Here is a 20,947-nt window from a genome sequence, read left to right as displayed (position 1 = left end):
TTTGAATAGTCCCAAGAGACAATTTACAATAAAACCTGGGAATACTAGATAACATATTTTAATGCACACACGTATCAAGACAGGAAAGAACATATTCAGGAAACATAGAAGGATGATTTCCAGTTTATCTTGCCAATCTTCTAAAAGCATTTTGATCTCTGCAACACACATTCTTACTTCACCGATTCCACATAAGCTGGGATAGTCGGCAGCGACAAAGAACCTATAGTTGATTTGACCACGATAGAAATAGTTTTCTACATGAGGCTACAAGGTTTGCAGCATTTTTGTAGCAACTTACATGGAAACATAGAAAATAGGAGCAGGAAGAAGGCTTAACGGCCAATCAAGCCTACTCCGATATTCAATGTGATTATGGTGGATCCTCTATCTCAACGCCATAATTACACTCTCTCTCCATACCCCTTGGTGCTTTTAGTGTACAGAAATCTAATTCTGGCACTGCATGGTGAACATGAACTTAAAAGGATTGAATTAAAGACAGAAGCTGAGGAAGGTTTAGAGGAAGAAGAAATGCTTCCTCGTTAAAAACTTCGTAGAAATATGTTCAAGCATTGCCAAGATTTGATGAGAAAGATGTGGAAGCCTTTTTCATCTCAATTGAGAAAGAGACTAAACAATTGAAATTTCAAAGACCATGTGGATAGTGTTACTTCAAACGAAGTTGGTAGGTAGAGCTAGTGAAGTGTTTGAGGAGGTATATAAGGATTATGATGAAGTGAAGAAAACCATATGAACTAGCGCCAGAGGCTTGACGACATAAGTTCAGAAATCTAAGAAAAGAAACAGGTCAGCCATATATAGAATTCAAAAACGTTAAGCAAAGTAATTTTGATAGGTGGAGAAGAGCATTAAAAATAGAACAAACTATTCGGGAAACAATTATTTTGGAGGAATTTAAAGAGTCACTTCCCAAAGTTGTGAGAACTCATGTGGAAGAGCAAAGAGTTAAAACTGCTGTCCAGGCAGAAGAAATGGCCAATGATTTTGAAATGGGTCATAAAGCAAAGTTTGGTTTTCAATATCAATTTCAATCGGTGAAGGATCAGGACTGGGGAAATGAGAAATTTCCAGGTGGTCAAGGCAAAGGATGGTTAGTTGGTGCCTCAGAGTACAAAGGAAACTGTTGTCTCACGGTACCGTGGTCCCAGGTTCGATCCTGGCTCTGGGTCACTGTCCGTGTGGAGTTTGCACATTGTCCCTGTGTTTGCGTGGGTTTCACCTCCACAACCCAAAGATGTGCAGGCTAGGTGGATTGGCCATGCTAAATTGCCCCTCAATTGGACAAAATGAATTGGGTACTCTAAATTTATAAGAAAAAAGGAAACCTATGATAGTGGAAGAGAGAAAGGAAAACCTAAGCGTTTTCATTGTAATAAAGTTGAACATGTGAAGTTGCATTGTTTTCTTATATAAAGTACTGGGAAGACAGACTAGGTAAAACAGAATAAGCCAGTGGGGTGTTAATTCCTGTTAAAGGTAGTTTTGTTTATCAATGAAAATTGTCCTGAGTTTATTGAAAGAAACCTGGTTTAATACTCCTCTGTTTGGGGGACCAGGAGTGAAGGTAAACAATTAGCCATTTTGGTAAGTAAACTAGATGTTGTGTATTTATGGTATTTCCAATGTTTTCCGTCATCTCATTGGCCATTTGCATGGACAAATGGGTCGTGTAACACAGCAACCTGCAGTGTTAACATCTTCTAAATAAAGCTCTTTGAAGGGCAGCATGGTGGTGCAGTGGTTAGTATTGCTGCCTCACGGCGCTAAGGTCCCAGGTTCGATCCCGGCTCTGGGTCACTGTCCGTGTGGAGTTTGCACATTCTCCCCGTGTTTGCGTGGGTTTCGCTCCCACAACCCAAAGATGTACAGGCTAGGGATTGGCCGCACTAAATTGCCCCTTAATTGGGAAAAATGAATTGGATACTCTAAATTAAAAAAAATTAATAAAGCTCAAAGTTTGTTTGAACCTCTGAAAACCACATAAAAACTTACCATGAGGTCCGCGAACAGCATTTGCCGGCACCCGAAAAGAAAAATAAATCATTAAAATTGTCACTTCACGAAAGCTGACAGGTGACGGGGGAGCCAAACCAGGGTTGCAGCCACCGGAAAAAACGAAAACTCATCGAGGAATCTGCAGAAAATAATTTGGAAAGAAACTCGCCCCGTGCTCCGCCCGAAGAAATCCGTAACAGTGCCAGGAGCGCCTGAGGAACAAGGAACCCTGCAGCAACAAATTTAAAGCTGGTGCTGTTGTAAAACATGAAAGAAAAACAGTCTGAGCTCAAGTTTGCCCTGCTCTGGGGAGAAAAGAAGCACGTTAGTGATAAAAATTTGTGGCACATTGAACAGATGCAGAAAGATCATTCCATAGTTAAAAATGATGGGAGTTTTTGCCGCCATGGGGCCATGGGAATAGAGGGATACCGACCCAGGAAGTGTAGAAGATTGTAGTTTAGTCGGGCAGCATGGTCGGCATGGGCTTGGAGGGCCGAAGGGCCTGTTCCTGTGCTGTACATTTCTTTGTTCTTTGTTCTTTGTATTTGACCAGAATACAGAGCAATTGTGCTCATACACAGGGAGATTCAGCTATTTTGCTCAAGCGAACAAGATAGCAGCAGATATCGTAGTCCCAACATTCCTGAGCTTAATATGGGGGGAAACATTAAACCTCCCGAATTGTCTGGTACAGTCAGAAAAGCCAGAAACAAAAACTTACGATGAAATATTGGAAATATTGCAGGGCCTCTGCTCACCAAGAACTTTAGTCAACGGAGAAACGTTTAGGTTTCATAAGCACAAACAAGAAAAAAGTCAACCGATTGCGCAGTTTGCAGCTGCCCTGAAAAGATTGGCCGAACTTTACGAATTCGGGGATGTGTTAAACGATACCATCAGAGATAGGTTAGTCTGTGTTTTAAACAGTGAAGCTATTCAAAAGCAATGTTAACTGAAAGCACCCTGACCTTAAAGGAAGCTTTGCAAGTTGCTGTAGCCATGGAATTAGATGCCAAAGAATCCCAACAGTTGCGTTCGAGCACGAGAATTCACAAAATATCGGCCGAAACTCGAACACAGACACGGACTCGCACTTGCCACAAGTGTGTAAAAACCGGACACTCAGCACCAGATTATTGGTGCAAAGACATCATTTACAGGAATTGTGGCAGAAAGGGCAACATTGGACATGTTTGTTGGAAAAAGAAACAAGCTTTCGGTAAAAGATGCAAAAAGCAAGAGCGAACAAATCAAATGGGAAACTGAATAACAGAAAAAGCATCCACGCGATACAAGAAGGGTGTGAGAAGAAACTTGATTCTCAGTCTGATGGTGACCTCTCATCAAAGCGATTGGCTATTGCCGGTGAAACAAATGATTACTGGGTCATCCCACTACTGGATGGTCAGCAGGTGAAGATGGAGGTGGACACTGGGGCAGCTGTCTCATTGGGTACCAGAAACTGTTTATCAAGAAAAGCTCTGACATATTGCTCTGCTACCCTCGAAGATGATGTTAAAAACCTATTGGAGAAGTAGTTCCGTTGAGGGGCTGCACTGATGTAACAGTGCAGTTAAATGGACAGACTGTAGATTTGTCCATACTCATAGTGAAAGGAAATTTCTGGGACAGCACTAATGGGAAGAACTTGGTTGGATAAGATCAGATTAAATTGGGCTGAGGTAAATCTCATGGCAGATTGTGAATCATCTAACCCCAAATACATTCTACCCAAAATCTTGAAGAAACATGTCATTGTCTTCAACAGTGAGCTGGGAAGCATGAAGGATATCTCCCTGAAGATCAAGGAAGAAAGTCAGACAAGATGCTTAAAGACCAGGTCAGTACCATACACAATCAGACCTAAGGTAGAGGCAGAATTAGAATGGCTGGTCAGATCAAGAATCCTTGAATCCATTAACGTGAATTATTAGGCCATGCCAATCATACACGTGATGAAAAAAGATTGATCTGTACGCATTTGTGGTGATTTTAAAGTGACTATTAATCCTGTACTGTGTGAAGAGCTATATTATCTACCTTTGATGACTTATTCACTGGTTTCTATGGAGGCCAACACTTCAGTAAAATTGACCTCAGTCTTTAAATGAACGTGGATCCAGATTGACAAAAGTTCTTGATGATTCTGACACACAAAGGGTCATTTCGACAGAAAAGAATACCATTTGGGATCACTATGGGCCAAATTTTAAGTGGAAAATGCGGAGTCCAGTGTTAGATTACATTCTGTTTACTGGAAAGAATGAAGAAGAACATCTCTGTAACCTAAATGCCAGACTGCAGAGATGAGAAGGTTATGGGTTTGGAATCCAAAAAGACAAATGTGAATTTTTTCCTATCTTCAATTATATATCTGGGACACGTGATCGATGCCAAGTGACTGCATTAGTCGTTTTCGAAAGTTACAGCAATTACCAAAGCACCCGCACCTCAGAATGTGAACCAACTTCAAACCTTCTGGGACTTACCAAATTTGTCCCTTATCTGGCGACTATTCTAAACCCTTGCACAATTTATTGTGTCGGAATAAAAGTGAAAATGTGTGGATCAATGTGAGTGAGCATTCATGCAAGCAAAGAGGCACTACTCTAGTCTGAAGTCCTGACACATTTTGATCCAAATTTACCCTTGCAACTGGCATGTGTTGCTCTGCTTCTCTGGTTATGAATGTGGCGGTCAATATGGTCGCCTTCCTTAATCCTAATTATATTTGTTTCAGAGTCACCAGGTATCTTTCGATACCGCCACAAGGTTCAAACCCGAATACTGATCAAAGAGCCGATACACCAGTTAGTTAGTTCAAAGTCAAAACTATTTATTTACACACACAGTAAGATCTACTCATGCACAAAATACGACAAACTAAACTAACGCTAACGCCTATACTTAGCTTCGGGCGCCCACTCAGTAAGAGGAACAATGGCCGTTGTTTGGATCTGAGGTTGCTGGGTTCGAAGTGGTACAGGAGAACAGCTAAGGTCGTCCGTCTGGTAGCGAGCGTTGACCTTGGACTTACTTGCTTCTGGTGTAGCTGGTGGACGGGTCTCTCCGCTGTGAGAGCCGGAGCCAAGAGAGCGATTCTCTCGTGGGGGTTTCTTCTTATACCCGAAGGGGCTTCGCGTGCTGTTGGGCGGGCCTTGAACTTGGCCCCAATCAATTGGGCAGTATCTTGGTCACTCGTATTGATCTTGACCAATAAAGGGGTGGGTGCCCTGATGGCTGGGCGGGTCCTAGGTGGCCGTTGTCCTTGCTTTGTTTACGCTTTTGGTTTGGGGAACTGGCGCCGCGAGGTCTGGAGCTAGATCGGTTGCTTAAGTGTCTTTCCTTTGTCCCCGGAGATGGGCCATCAATATGTTCATTGCCCTACAGTTTCAGTCTCATCTGGGAGCTGCGGTTCCAATATGCATACAGGCTCTGTGCCTGCCTGCTTTCTTAGCATTGTCCATAGTTCCCTACAGTCTTTGCAAACATCCATTTTGTAATGTGGAAATGGCCATCCCAGATGTCTACACATGGGATCCATCACCTTATGGGGTTGGGGCGGTGGTCTACCACATAATGCCCTCAGCCGAATAGAAGCCAGTAGCCTTTATATTGTGGACCTTGAATGAAGCCGAAAGCAATTATGCGCAGATATAGAAAAAAGCCTTCGGAATAACTTTTGGCATAAAAACAGTTCCACCAATTCCTGTATGGGAGGAAACCCACTTTAATGATGAACCAGCAACCACTAACAATGATTCTTGGACCTCAAACAAGGATTCCATCAATGGAAGCAAGCAGGATGCAGTGGTAGGCATTTCTCTTGTCAGCACACATATTAATGAACAAGTTTCATCAGTCAAGCCTTCATGGGAATGCACATGGACAATTCCGATTACCCTTCACAAATAGTTCATCGGTAAGCAGTTTGCGTGGAAACATTTTCTAATTCGAGCAAATTGATGACACTCCTGTAACCACAGGACAAGTTAAGAAGCATACTAGAAATGGTCCAATACTGTCAAAGGTCATGGACATTGTGCCTCGAGGAAAGACTTCAGGAGCAAGCGCTGCGTTAAAACCATATTCCACTCAAAGCCTGAATTATCCGGACAGGCAAGTTGTCTGCTCCGGGGAATAGGAGTCATCATCGAGGTCTACCACTCAGAAAAGGCCCTTCGGCCCCATTGTGTCTGCACCGGTTAAACACAACCCCTAACTATTTTTCCCATTTTCCAGCACTTGGCTCGTAGTCTTGTATGCATTGGCATTGCGTGTATTAATTCATCTTGATGATCTGAGAGGACCTCCATGATGGAAGCTAGCAGATAATGGAGAGCCCACAAAATACATTGCCACTTGATACTCTGCAATTTGATTGCTCCATTTGATTGTCTTCATCTCTGCAACAATATCCTTAACAAAATACTCCAAATTTCTCCACGAATCGTGCAGATCTCCCACTGGAAAACACTTGAAAATTCCACTGGATATATTTACAGTTTCATTGACCGCATTGACCAGAGTAGCTCCTCAATGTTACATTTACAATCACTCTATCAAAGGGAATCTTACTCTTGCTCTGATGCCCATTTGCTTGGTATTTCCACGGGACGTTCTCCTAATCTGTTGTCAGATTGATGGAAACATGACTGAGACATTCTTCTGGTTTTGAACAGAAAAATTAAATGGAAATCGCTTATTGTCACAAGTAGGCTTCAAATGAAGTTCCTGTGAAAAGCCCCTCGTCGCCACATTCCGGCGCCTGTTCGGGGAGGCTGGTACGTGAATTGAACACGCGCTGCTGACCTGGTTTAAAAGCCAGCTATTTAGCCCTGTGCTAAACCAGCCCCTAATGCTGGTGTTTCAGCTAAGTTTGATTGCAATACAATTGTAGATGTAGAAATGGCTACTTTATGATCTGTGAAATTTTGCTATGTAACCAAGGTGTGAAACACATTTGCAGAATAATTGAACAAACCTCAGGATGGTTTGAGGATGCCATTCGCCTCACAGAGCTAAAGGAGGGTCAGGCAGGGCAACACCTCTGCTCGATGCCATGACCGGACTGTGCAGCCCATTGTAGGTCAAAGTAGTGTGGTGTTGGGCGTTCTGACACACAGATGAGCCAACACGGTTGTATATGGTACAACGCTATTTTATTTAAACTTTCTATGTACAGCTTTGTCTTGATACTCTGCACGTGGGGATTCCCTGTTTGTGATGTTGAAACAGGTCGTGTCCTTGTCCTTGTCCCCAGACCTACTGTCCACTAGGTGTCGTGTTTGTGCTTTTATGTGGTTCCTGTCTTTGTGTGTGATTGGTTGTGGTGTTGTGTGCTCTGATTTGTCTGTTGGTGTGTCCATCATGATGTGTGTGTTTGAATATCATGACATCCCCCCTTTTTACAAAGATATGTCCCTACGTGGTAATAAATATAATCGTGTCGTGAGTGCATCTAAGAGTGTGTGTGTGTTGTGTACAGCATGTGCATATGACGTAACTATTTACATGGGGCGATGTCGGGTGTGTCACATGAACAAGGTTGTACCACAACAGAACATGAATGCGAACGAGAAAAAAAAAACTTGAACAGTGGTCCAGTCAGACGATATCTGGAACGATAAACAACAACAGGTTATTATACAGAATTGTGTAACTTGTTAGACATATGAACGGTGTTATAAGTCCAGTCTAATGAGCTTGCAATGAGTTCGGGTTGACCGCCTCAAGGGTGGGTCAAGAACCACCGGCTGATGTGCAAGCGTGGCCATGGGTGGCGATGGAGAGGGCGTGATCTGCGGCAGCTCCACAAAGTCATCCTCGGAAGCCTGTTGAGGATCTGGCGTGTGCGTACTGTGTGGCTGCTAGCGTGGAAGTTGGCGAAGGGCGCGCCGATTGCGGCGACGCACTGAGCCATCCGGCATGCGAACCAGGAACGAGCGGGGAGCCACACGTCGGAGGACTTCGGCCGGTGCTGACCAGCCACCATACGGTTGATGGATGCGTACTTTGTCTCCGGAGGACAGGGGGGGCAGGTCCGTCGCTCGTGTTTCGTACTGACTTTTCTGGCGATCACGCTGCATTTGCATGTTCCGAAGAACCGTCTCATGGTCCGTTGTTGGTGCCAGGATGGATGGTACCGTCGTCCTGAGGGAGCGACCCATTAGGAGCTGCGCTGGCGAGAGACCCGTGGATAGCGGGGCCGATCGATAGGCCAGCAAGGCGAGGGTAAAGTCTGATCCGGCAGCAGCCGCCTTGCACAGGAGCCGCTTGGCAATGTGGACGCCCTTTTCAGCCTTCCCGTTCGACTGTGGATGTAGAGGGCTGGATGTCACATGAGTGAAACCATATGCTGCGGCAAAGGACGACCATTCACGGCTGGCGAAGCAGGGTCCATTGTCTGACATGACAGTCCTTGGAATGCCATGGCGAGCAAATGTTTCCTTGCAGGCCCCAATGACTGCGGACGACGTCAGATCATGTAGAGGCATGACTTCCGGGTAGTTTGAGAAGTAGTCTATAATAACGATGAGATCTCTGCCGAGCGCGTGAAATAGGTCAACACCCACCTTCGCCCAGGGGGACGTCACCAACTCGTGTGGTAGAAGCGTCTCCGGAGGTTGCGCCGGCTGAAACCTCTGACAGATTGTGCAATTGAGCACCATGTTGGCTATGTCTTCATTAATACCCGGCCAATATACCGCCTCTCGGGCCCTTCGTCTGCATTTTTCGACGCCCAAGTGGCCTTTGTGTAGTTGATTAAGAATCATCTGGCGCATGCTGTGCGGAATAACGATCCTGTCTAATTTCATAAGGACCCCGTCTATGTTGGTAAGGTCATCTCGCACATTATAAAACTGGGGGCACTGCCCTTTGAGCCACCCTTCCGCCATGTGGCGCATCACTCGCTGTAGAAGGGGGTCAGTCGCCGTCTCTGCGCGTATGTGGGCCAGACTTGGGTCATCAGCTGGCAGATTTGCTGCTGTCAGAGTCACATGTGCCTCAATTTGACGCACGAACCCCTCCGCATCTGGTGGTGTGCTCACTGCTCGGGAGAGCGTGTCCGCCACGATGAGATCCTTCCCCGGAGTGTAGATCAGTTCGAAAGCATACCTCCTGAGTTTAAGTAAGATGCGCTGAAGGCGAGGGGTCATGTCGTTCAGGTCTTTGTTAATGGTGTTGACCAGGGGGCGGTGGTCAGTTTCAACCGTAAATCGTGGCAGACCATACACATAGTCGTGGAACTTGTCCAGTCCAGTTAACAAGCCCAGGCATTCTTTTTCTATTTGCGCGTAGCGCTGTTCAGTAGGGGTCATGGCTCGTGAGGCATATGCAACCGGGGCCCATGACGACGTGCTGTCTTTTTGCAGGAGTACCGCTCCAATACCAGATTGGCTGGCGTCTGTTGAGATCTTTGTAGGGCGAGTCGTGTCAAAGAACGCCAGCACTGGTGCCGTGACCAGTTTGTGCTTGAGCTCCTCCCATTCCAGCTGATGCGATTGCTGCCAGTGGAATTCTGTTGATTTTTTCACGAGATGGCGCATATTCGTTGTATGAGAAGCCAGGTTGGGAATGAACTTCCCAAGGAAGTTGACCATGCCCAAGAATCTTAGGACAGCCTTCTTGTCAGCCGGCCGTGGCATGGCTGTGATGGCGCTAACTTTGTCTGCATCGGGACGGACCCCTGATCGTGAGATGTGGTCCCCGAGGAATTTCAGCTCCATCTGGCCGAAGGCACACTTGGCGCGGTTGAGACGCAGGCCATTTTGTCGTATGAGGGTCGTAGACGATGCATGTGTTCCTGCGGAGTGGTGGACCAAATGATGATATCGTCCACATATACACGTACCCCTTCGATGCCTTCCATCATCTGCTCCATAATGCGGTGGAAAACTTCAGATGCTGAAATGATGCCGAATGGCATCCGGTTGTAGCAGAATCTGCCAAAAGGGGTGTTGAACGTGCATAGCCTTCGGCTGGCCGGGTCCAATTGGATCTGCCAAAATCCTTTGGACGCATCCAATTTGGTAAATATTTTGGCTTGCGCCATCTCGCTGGTGAGTTCCTCTCGTTTCGGGATGGGATAGTGTTCCCGCATGATGTTGTTATTCAGATCTTTAGGATCTATACATATGCGGAGCTCGCCAGAGGGCGTCTTTACACAGACCATGGAGCTGACCCATGGCGTGGGCTCCGTGACCCTGGATAGGACCCCTTGGTCCTGAAGAGCCTGCAGCTGCAACTTGAGGCGGTCTTTGAGTGGCGCAGGAACCCTGCGAGGTGCGTGAACGACAGGGATGGCGTCCGGTTTGAGTCGAATCTTGTACGTGTATGGCAATGTCCCCATGCCTTCAAAAACCTCCTGGTTGTGAGCAAGGAGGGAATGGAGATTTGCGTGGAACTCAGCATCCGGGAAGTCGGAAATCTCATCTGGAGAGAGAGAGACATAATGCGCTGTACCAGGTGAAGGACCTTACACGCCCGTGCGCCCAGTAACGAGTCTTTTGATGAGCCGACAACTTCGAAGGGGAGTGTGGCCGTGTGCATCTTGTGAGTTATCTGTAGCTGGCAAGATCCTATGGACAGGATGACGTTCCCGTTATAATCAACCATCTTGAGCCGGGATGGCGTGATGGGTGGTTTGACCTTCATGGCCTGGAATTCAGAATATGCAATCAGGTTGGCGGATGCCCCGGTGTCCAGACGGAAGGTGACGCGCGATCGGTTGACCGTCAGGGTGGCACACCACTCATCGGCTGGATTGATGGCATTGACCTTGTTGACATCGATGACGGATACGCGGAAGGCATCCTGGTCATCTGCATCACTTAACTGGAAGTCTTGATGCGTGGGCTGGATGGTCCTGACTTGTCTGCGAGATTGTCGGGGATGTGCAGGATCCATGGGTTGAGAAGCACGACAGTGGGCAGCATAGTGGCCCATCTTGCCACATCTGAGGCACTGTCGGTTTTTAGCAGGACATTGCCCTTTTAAGTGTACAGCTCCACAATTGCCGCACGTCATGACGTCACGGCGTTCGTTGCGCCACTGCGCATGCGCAGTGCGATCTTGCGGTGGGCGCGCCTGCGCAGTGCGTCCCTCGATGTGGCCGTTATTTTTGGCGCGCACCAGCGCGGGAGACCGCGAAAAGCGCGGGAAGCGGCCGCTGTCGTCGGGGCCGCGGGTCGGGAAGTAATCGACGGCCTGGATGCGTTCGGCGTCGTGGGCGGCCTGGCTTGCCGATTCGACGGCTGTGGACCCCCTCCGTGCCAACTCGGACGCCTGAAATCGGGCAAAACGGCAGGTTGCATTTTCATGGAGGACGCAGGCTTCCACAGCAGACGCTAAGGTGAGGCTTTTTATTTTAAGAAGCTGCTGGCATAGGTCACTGGAGGCAACGCCAAAAACAATTTGGTCCCTGATCATGGACTCTGTGGTGCTGCCGTAACCGCAGGACTGCGCTAGAATTCGGAGGTGCGTCAAAAAGGGTTGAAAAAGCTCCTTCTTACCTTGCAGGCGTTGCTGAAAGTGGTATCTTTCAAAACTTTCATTCACTTCAACATTAAAGTGCTGGTCCAGTTTGAGGATGACCGTGTCATACTTGGATTGGTTTTCCCCTTCTTCGAACACCAGTGAGTTGAAGACGTCGAGAGCGTGCTGCCCTGCGTAGAAGAGGAGCAGTGCAATCTTCGTTTCATCCGAGGCACTCTGTTTCTCGTTGGCTCGGATGTACAGGTCAAATCGCTGCCTGAAGAGCTTCCAATTGGTACCTAGGTTCCCCGCGACTTGCAACGGCTGCGGTTTGTCGGTGCGGTCCATGTCCAGAATGGCAGGTTAGTTGGCAGGTATCGATCCACTCCTGTACCATGTGGTGTTGGGCGTTCTGACACACAGATGAGCCAACACGGTTGTATATGGTACAACGCTATTTTATTTAAACTTTCTATGTACAGCTTTGTCTTGATACTCTGCACGTGGGGATTCCCTGTTTGTGATGTTGAAACAGGTCGTGTCTGTGTCCTTGTCCCCAGACCTACTGTCCACTAGGTGTCGTGTTCGTGCTTTTATGTGGTTCCTGTCTTTGTGTGTGATTGGTTGTGGTGTTGTGTGCTCTGATTTGTCTGTTGGTGTGTCCATCATGATGTGTGTGTTTGAATATCATGACAAGTAGGAGCAAAATCAGCTCAAATTTCAGAACAAAGAAAAATTACAGCACAGGAACAGGCCCTTCGGCCCTCCAAGCCTGCGCTGATCCAGATCCTCTATCAAAAACTGTTGCCTATTTTCTAAGGATCTGTATCTCTCTGCTCCCTACCCATTCATGTATCTGTCTAGACACATCTTTCAAAAAAAACGTAGAGTACCCAATCCATTTTTTCCAATTAAGGGGCAATTTAGCGTGGCAAATCCACCTAGCCTGCACATCTTTGGGCTGTGGGGGCGAAACCCACGCAAACACGGGGAGAATGTGCAAACTCCACACGGACAGTGACCCAGAGCCAGGATTCGAACCTGTGACCTCGGCACCGTGAGGCAACAGGGCTAACTCACTGTGCCACCGTGCTGGCCCTGTCTAGATACATCTTAAATGACGCTATCGTGCCCGCCTCTACCACCTCCACCGGCAATGCGTCCAGGCACCTACCACCCTCTGCGTAAAGAACTTTACACGGATATCTCCCTTAAACCTTTCCCCTCTCACCTTGAACTCAGCTTAATCTCAATATTTTACATCAAGGAATAATCATACAATCCAATGTTTGCACACGATTAAATGCCCTCAATCCGTTAACCACAGTTTCCATAATGCTAACTGCATTATGTTTAGACTGCGCAAACCATTAGAAGTACAACCTGCTATAAGACAAACAATTACATTAAATTATTCAAATCTCATCATGCCAAGTTAGCCAATGTTACAAATATAGCTGTTCAAAACTTTAGCAAATTGCCTTAAAATACATTTTGTTATTAAATTATACCCTTGTGCGATGAGATTATGATTTATCATTGTGGAAAATATGTTTCCCAAAGATTTGCGAGGAAGAATGTGATATATACCATCATTAACAGGAAGGTGTAGTCAGACCACCTGGAGAACTTGATAAGGTTTGATATGTTTAATTATCGTTATGTAAGGTAAAGCTCATTAGACTTAAGGTTAGGAAGAAAATTGCCAGTGGGAGTCCATTTGATTTCTTTTCTCCTGCACCTTGTGAAATACCACATGCATTTGTTCCTTTGTGCTCTAAATCAGTTTTTCAGGGATCGTAGAAACTCAGTGGAAAATAAAGTTCAAGCTGTATTCGGATTAGTAACAGATTGTTGCTGCTGCGGTAATTAAATAAATCTCATAAAATCACACAGCGTGGAAGCTCCTGCTTGCCTTTGTCAGCTCTTTTACAGAACTGGCTAATTGGACCCAGCGTCAATGCTCTTTCATCCATTGTCCTACAGATTGTTCGCGTTCGAACATCCGTCCCATTCCCTTTTGAAAATTGCTGTTGAATTTGCTTCCAGCGTCATTTCAGGCAGACCTTTCTCGATCATAAAGACAAATAAATCTCCTCATCTCTGCATTGATTCTTTGATAGACATAGAATTTGCAGTGCAGAAGGAGGCCATTTGACCCATCGAGTCTGCACCGGCCCTTGAAAAGAGCACCCTACTTAAGCCCACGCCTCCACCCTATCCCCATAACCCAGCAACCCCACCTAACCCTTTTGACCCTAAGCGCAATTTATCATGGCCAATCCACCTAACCTGCACATCTTTGGACTATGGGAGGAAACCGGAGCACCCGGAGGAAACCCACGCAGACACGGGGAGAAAGTGTGATCTCCACACAGACAGTGACCCAAGCCGGGAATCGAACCTGGGACCCTGGAGCTGTGAAGCAACAGTGCTAACCACTGTGCCACCACATCGCCCCTGATAAATTGTCTTCAAATTAAATGGCTCTGGTACTAACCCTTCTGCTAGTCGAAGCACTTCTCTCATTTATTCTATCAAAACACTTCATTATGTTGAACTATTTTAGTAAATCCCCTTTAACCTCCTCCGCTTTCAGAATAATGTCAGGTTCTCCAATCCCGTTACATAACTGAAGACCCTTATCTCTCGAACCAATGTGCTAAATCTTTTTTGCACTCTCCAAGTTCTTCTTGACCATCAGTAAAGTAATGGAAAGAGTCATCAACAATTTCCACATGTGGCACTTACTCAGCAATAACCTGCTCACGGATGCTCAGTTTGGGTTCCGCCAGGGTCACTCAGCTCCTGACCTCATTGCAGCCTTTGTCCAAACTTTGCCAGAAGAGCTGAATGCCAGAGGTGAGGTGAGATTGACTGCCCTTGACATCAAGGCAGCATTTGACCGAGTGTGGCATCAAGGAGCCCGAGCTAAACTGGAGTCAATGGGAATCAGGGGGGAAACTCTCCGCTGGTTGGAGTCATACCTGGCACAAGGAAAGATGGTTGTGGTGATTGGAGATCAAACATTTCAGTTCCAGGACATCACTACAGGAGTTCCTCAGGGTCATGTCCTAGGCCCAACCATCTTCAGCTGCTTCATCAATGACCTTCCTTCCATCATGATATCAAAATTGGGATTGGTCGCTGATGACTGCACAATGTTCAGTACCATTCGCAACTCCTCAGATAATGAGGCAGTCCATGTCCAAATGCAGCAAGACCTGATGTTATGAATCCTGCTGATGTTAAATGTTAAGTATTCCAAAACTCAGAAGGCTACCTTGGAACCTTGGTTCTTCGTGATGTATATTTTCAATTTGGTGTATTGTGAGAAAGGATATGCAAGCCAGTGAGGGACAGGCCAGTCATTGTGTGATAATTAATAAAGGATATTTATTAACATAACATTTTTAAAAAACAAGAAGGGCTAGAATACACTACAGAACTTAATTACACTGATGGCTATACACACACAGTACAATAGGGAGTTACCCCTAGGATCCCAACTACCTCCGTTTCCTGAACTCTGAGGCATACCTTTGTTCCCAAACAATATCCAATATTATGTGACTCTATGAGCTGAATCCAGCCGATGTTTTGGAAAACCGTCTTCAGCTTCAGTGAGGGAAAAACATTTCGGTTCAAATTTTGGAGCTTAACTGGCTGCCCATTTGACAATAACTGCTTTTCGGGAGACTGTTTCTGCAGATGGGTGTGGCTTTGATAGTAGCTGCCTTTACTGTGTCTCTTTCCCTAGTCATTGTGTTATGGATAGACCATTATTTCCTTTGATGTTACCCACCCTGTGGATCCAGTTTTTAGTGTAGAAAATGTCAATCTCCTTATCTCTCCATTCTGAAGTTGCCTCTTCTATACCCGACTGTTTTCCTCCAGTCACATAGACAAATACTTGCTTTTCTCACTGATATACTAATTTGCATCTCAAGATCTCTTCAGACAGCTATCCTTATCAACACGCTTGTTTATTTTATTTTATCCCAGTTTCTTTTTAATCCTAATTTTGCCCAGTTCTTAATATTTGGACAATATTTAGGCTTGGGGTGAAAAGTGGCAAGTAACATTCAAGTCACACCAGTGCCTGGCAATGACCATCTCCAACAAAAGAGGATCTGACCATCACCCCTTGACATTCAATTGCATTACCATCACTGAACTCCCCCCCATTGGCAACATCTGGGGTTACCATTGATCAGAAACTCAACGGGACAAACATTATAAATACTGTGGCTACAAGAGCAGGTCAAAGGCGTGGTATCCTGTGATGAGTAACTCACCTTCTGACTCCCAAAATTCCATCTACAAGGCACAAGTCAGGAGTGTGATGGAATACTCTCCACTTGCCTGGGTGAGTGCAGCTCAAACTACACTCGAGAACCTCAACGCCATCCAGGACAAAGCAGCCAATTTGATTGGCAGCCCATCCACAAACATTCACTCCCTCCACCACCGATGCACAGGCGCAGCCATGTGTACCATCTACAAGACCATCTGCAGGAACTCACCAAGGCTCCTTAGACAGCACCTTCCAAACCCATGCCAACTATAATCTAGAAGGGCAAGAGCAGCAGACACATGGGAACATGATCACTTGGAAGTTCCCCACCAAGTCACTCACCATCCTGACTTGGAAATATATCACTGTTCCATCACTATTGCTGGTTCAAAATCTTGGAATTCCATCACTAACAGCACTGCGGATGCACCAACACCCCATGGGCTGCAGCGGTTCAAGAAGGCAACTCACCACCACCTTGTCAAGGGCAATTCGGGACGCGCAATAAACGCTGGTCTAACCAATGATTCTCACATCCCATAAATGAATTAAACAAAAATATCAAAATGTGATTGGTCCTTTTCTTATCTCCTGGAGAACATCATTGCCCTTCTCTTTAGTTTGTAATACAGCCACTATGCTTGCTCCCTTGTGAAAAATGCATCGTTCAAATTAAGAACCCTCGCAGAGGGTTGTGTGACTTTGGAACTCGCTGCCTCAAAAGGTGGTGAGGGCGGGGTCACTGAATATATTTGAGGTGGAGGTAGATAGATTCTTGTTAGGCAAAAGGATCAGAGGTTATCGGGGATAGTTGGGAATATGGAATTCAAATCACAAATAGATCAGTCATGATCTTATGGAATGGTGGTCTAGCACCCACGTCCCCCACCACCCACGTCCCCCAGCACCCACGTCCACCAGCACACACGTCCCCAGCACCCACGTCCCCCAGCACCCACGTCCTCCACACCCACATCCCCCAGCACCCACATCCCCCAGCACCCATGTCCCCCAGCACCCACGTCCCCCAGCACCCACGTCCCCAGCACCCACGTCCCCAGCACCCACGTCCCCCAGCACCCACGTCCCCCAGCACCCACGTCCTCCAGCACCCACGTCCCCAGCACCCACGTCCCCCAGCAACCACGTCCCCAGCACCCACATCCCCAGCACCCACGTCCCCAAGCACCCACATCCCCCAGCACCCACATCCCCCAGCACCCACGTCCTTCAGCACCCACATCCCCCAGCACCCACGTCCCCAGCACCCACATCCCCAGCACCCACATCCACAGCACCCACATCCCCCAGCACCCACGTCCTCCAGCACCCACATCCCCCAGCACCCACATCCCCCAGCACCCACATACCCCAGCACCCACGTCCCCAGCACCCACGTCCCCCAGCACCCATGTCCCCCAGCAACCACGTCCCCCAGCACCCACATCCCCAGCACCCACGTCCTCCAGCACCCACGTCCCCCAGCAGCCACGTCCCCCAGCAACCACGTCCCCCAGCACCCACATCCCCCAGCACCCACATCCCCCAGCACCCACATCCCCCAGCACCCACGTCCCCCAGCACCCACGTCCTTCAGCACCCACATCCCCCAGCACCCACGTCCCCCAGCACCCACATCCCCCAGCACCCACATCCCCAGCACCCACGTCCCCCAGCACCCACATCCCCCAGCACCCACATCCCCCAGCACCCACGTCCTCCAGCACCCACGTCCCCCAGCAACCACGTCCCCCAGCACCCACATCCCCAGCACCCACATCCCCCAGCACCCACATCCCCAGCACCCACATCCCCCAGCACCCACATCCCCCAGCACCCACGCTCCCCACCCCCATACCGGTCCTAGCCTGACCTGAAACCTCTGACCCAACCCAACCCTAAACCACCTTGAAATCCGACCGAAACCCCCTTTCCCAGAAGCCCGACTGAACTAGACCCCTCCCCAGAGCCTTGACCAGAATCCCCCTGACCGCCACTCTGCCTCCAATCCTAACCATCTGCCTTATACACTTAACTTGTCAAAGACATTTATACCTGGATAGATCTTTAAACTTAGCTGGTTTACTGCAGTATGAGCTACAACAAAGGGGGAGAGTTAATTTCCCTTCAAATCGACAGCCCATCGTTGCTAACCCCCTAGGATGCATTGCAGTGCCTATATCCCTCTTGGCATCAGGCGGAAGGTCAAGTGAGGTGGGGTTGCCTGGATTTCAAGGTAAGAGCTTTCGAGCAGAGTTGTTAGTCATCTCAAATTCCTCTCCATTGGAAATTATGGCCCAATGGTGTTTCCTTCACCACGCCGGGGTCAAGATCCTGGAACTCCCTCCCTAGCAGCACTTTGGGAAGCGACCCACTGCCTGTTAGCAAACAAAGGTAGGTAGAAAGGAACTAAATTGGTATTGGTAAATATTAGAAATATGGTATAATTTTAAGTGAGTTAAATTTAATGTTTCTGTGGCTGGAAGGGTAAAACTTATAGTTAGACTAATTCTATACAAGGTGTGTGTATATGTGGATGTTGGTTAAGCAACTGTATTTCTATTGTGCTTTGAGAGGGTGACAGCAAGAAGAGTAAATAGAAGTAAGTCGGTGCTTAGCAACAGGAGGTCATTTTCTAGAGGGAAGGGCTTCCCTTTGTTCTTAGTTTTAACTGGAAGCCAGAGCAGTTGGAGACAGGATGCTGGGGAGTGAACAGCTCGCAACTCTGCTAGGGGAAGATGGACAAAACAAGGAAGTTGCAAATATTTAAGTTTCTAAGGAACAAGACACAGTCCAGATAAACAGGGAATTGGGACAGAAAGAACGTTTAAGACACAGTTAGGAACATTGATGCAATTGGGCAGGACAAATAATGCAAGAGAATACATGATAAATGGCCGGAACCTGCGAAGCACCGAGGATCAGAGGGACCTTGGTGTGCATGTACAGGTAGCAGAGCAGGTGGATACAGTAGTTAAGAAGGTAAATGGTATACTTGCCTGTATTAGCCGAGGCATAGAGTTTAAGAGCAGGGAGGTAAAAACTGCGTAAAACATTGGTTAGTGTATTGTGTGCAGTTCTGGAATCCACATTATAGGAGGGATGTGATCGCACTGGAAAGGGTGCAGAGGAGATTTACCAGGATGTTGCCTGGGCTGGAGAGTTTTAGCTCTGAAGAGAGATTGAATAGACTGGAATTATTTACTTGGAGCAGAGGAGACTGAGGCGGTGGGGGGGGGGAGGGGGCATGATTGAGATGTATAAAATTATGAGGGGCATAGATAGAGTTGAATGGGAGAAATGTTTCCCCTTGGTGGAGGCATCAGTACCCAGGGGGCAGGGATTTAAAGTAAGTGGCAGGAGGTTTAGAGGGGATGTGGGGAAAAGCTTTTTCACCCAGAGGGGGTGGGAGTCTGGAACTCGCTGCCTGAAAGGGGGGTGGAGGCATTGACCCTCAGAACATTTAAGAAGCATTTAAATGTGCACTTGTGATGCCAAGGCAGACAAGGCTGTGGGGCAAGTGCTGGAAAACGGGATTAAAATACTTAGTTGGTTGTTTTTGACTGGTGCAGACGTGATGGACTGAAGAGCCTTTTCTGTGCTGTGGACCTCAATGACTCTGTGAAGTTAAGAGAACGGAGATCAAATCTGGGAATCGAGAGTTAAAGCAACAGTTTACACAGCAGACAGGTCAAAGAAACCCAAAAGGGGTTGGTGTAAAATCCTGGACTGGATTCGCTGTTAAAAGTGGGTTAATAGAGTCATCTGCAGGATTCAGGAATGCAAATCATGAAGAGAATACATAATTATTAGAAATTTTAAAATGTGTTTTTGGGAGTGGAGTTTGGAAACTCTCACGTGACAAATATTTGACAGGGATGTTGAAGGGACATTCAAAAACATTCACTCGGGGTTCAGAGTCAAGTGCATGTATTTGCCCACAGTCATCTTGTGTGCTTAAAAGGGACTTTTGCTTGAATGAGACCATTGTAGTTTAAGTTGTCCTTTGTAATCCATGTTAATCTGTAAATTTGCATGTATTTGTTAAGATAAGGGGGGAGTAAAATTCATATTTTTCCATGTTTAATTAATATCCTTTTCTTCTTGTTGAAAATAGTTATGGTCCTGTGAGTCTGTTCCTCAACATTTTATTAAGAAAAAGTAAAAGTTACTGGGCAGAATTCTCCGGACCGACATCCGCGTTTTCCGGTGCGGCGCGCCCCAAACCAGCCAATGGGGTTTCCCATTGTGGCCAACCTGTGCTGTCGGGAAACCAGTGTGCGAGGACGCACTGCCAACGGACTGTAACGGTGCCACCTTCAAAAGGGCAATTAGGGATGGGCAATAAATGCCGGCGATGCCAGATCCCATGACCAAACAGAAAAAAGAAAACTGCAGAAAATCTAACGCCACATCATGACTGTCAATGCGAAAGTTCCAGGAATGTGGAATAAGTTCTGCCTCAGGATAGGCTGATTTTAGCACCAGGTCTCCCAATGTCAATTTATAACATAATTGCTGGGAGAGCTAATCTGTATGTCGATTTACACTTTTCATGGATATCTATTTATCTTTTCCATTTCAATCACAGAATTCTTTGTGAATGTTTATGACATGCAATAAAGCAATGTGTTTGTTGCATCTGAATATGCGAAATAGGAACATGCTAACCGTGAGTGCAATAAATGATACTGCAATGTGTGTCTGCATTAATCATGGGAGCAAATGTCTGCAGTTCTCTTCGAACAAATATCATTGGTACACATTTCACAGGTGATGTAGAGCGCAAGAGTGCAAGTGACAACTTACATTATACATTGTATAGATTATAGAAAATCAAAGTCCGTTGTGGTGCAGTACTCCAATCAAATGTAATACATTTTGTGTTAAACAGCTGATCTGCTGCACAAATGCATTGGAAAAGAACCATCTGCTGTTGATCACGCCCTCATTCAGAGGAAACCAGATCAAGGCAAATGCATCACACTACAAGCGTTGATCAACCTTGACACCATGCTTATGCATTATTCCCAGAGCTTACTAAAAGTAGAGATACTTTCTCACTTCAATACAAGCAAACTCCCCCTTCGGGAAACAACATTTCCCCCGTGGTGGCACAAACCAATTATGCATGAGTCTGCAGCACTCCAT

At 46.8% G+C, this 20,947-nt stretch overlaps 1 long non-coding RNA gene across 1 annotated transcript in view; it reads left to right on the top strand.

Moving 5' to 3' along the window:
* LOC140425834 (uncharacterized) overlaps positions 1-20,416 on the top strand; it is a 55,692-nt gene extending 35,276 nt beyond the window's left edge. The window contains exons 2-3 of the long non-coding RNA XR_011948039.1: positions 3,791-3,862; positions 19,914-20,416. This is a non-coding gene — a long non-coding RNA (uncharacterized lncRNA). The remainder of the gene's footprint in view (positions 1-3,790; positions 3,863-19,913) is intronic.
* Positions 20,417-20,947: the final 531 nt, after the last annotated feature.

Source organism: Scyliorhinus torazame, chromosome 6 (genome assembly GCF_047496885.1).
Source record: "Scyliorhinus torazame isolate Kashiwa2021f chromosome 6, sScyTor2.1, whole genome shotgun sequence".
Lineage (NCBI taxonomy): Eukaryota > Metazoa > Chordata > Chondrichthyes > Carcharhiniformes > Scyliorhinidae > Scyliorhinus > Scyliorhinus torazame.
This window is presented reverse-complemented; position numbering and strand designations above follow the sequence as displayed.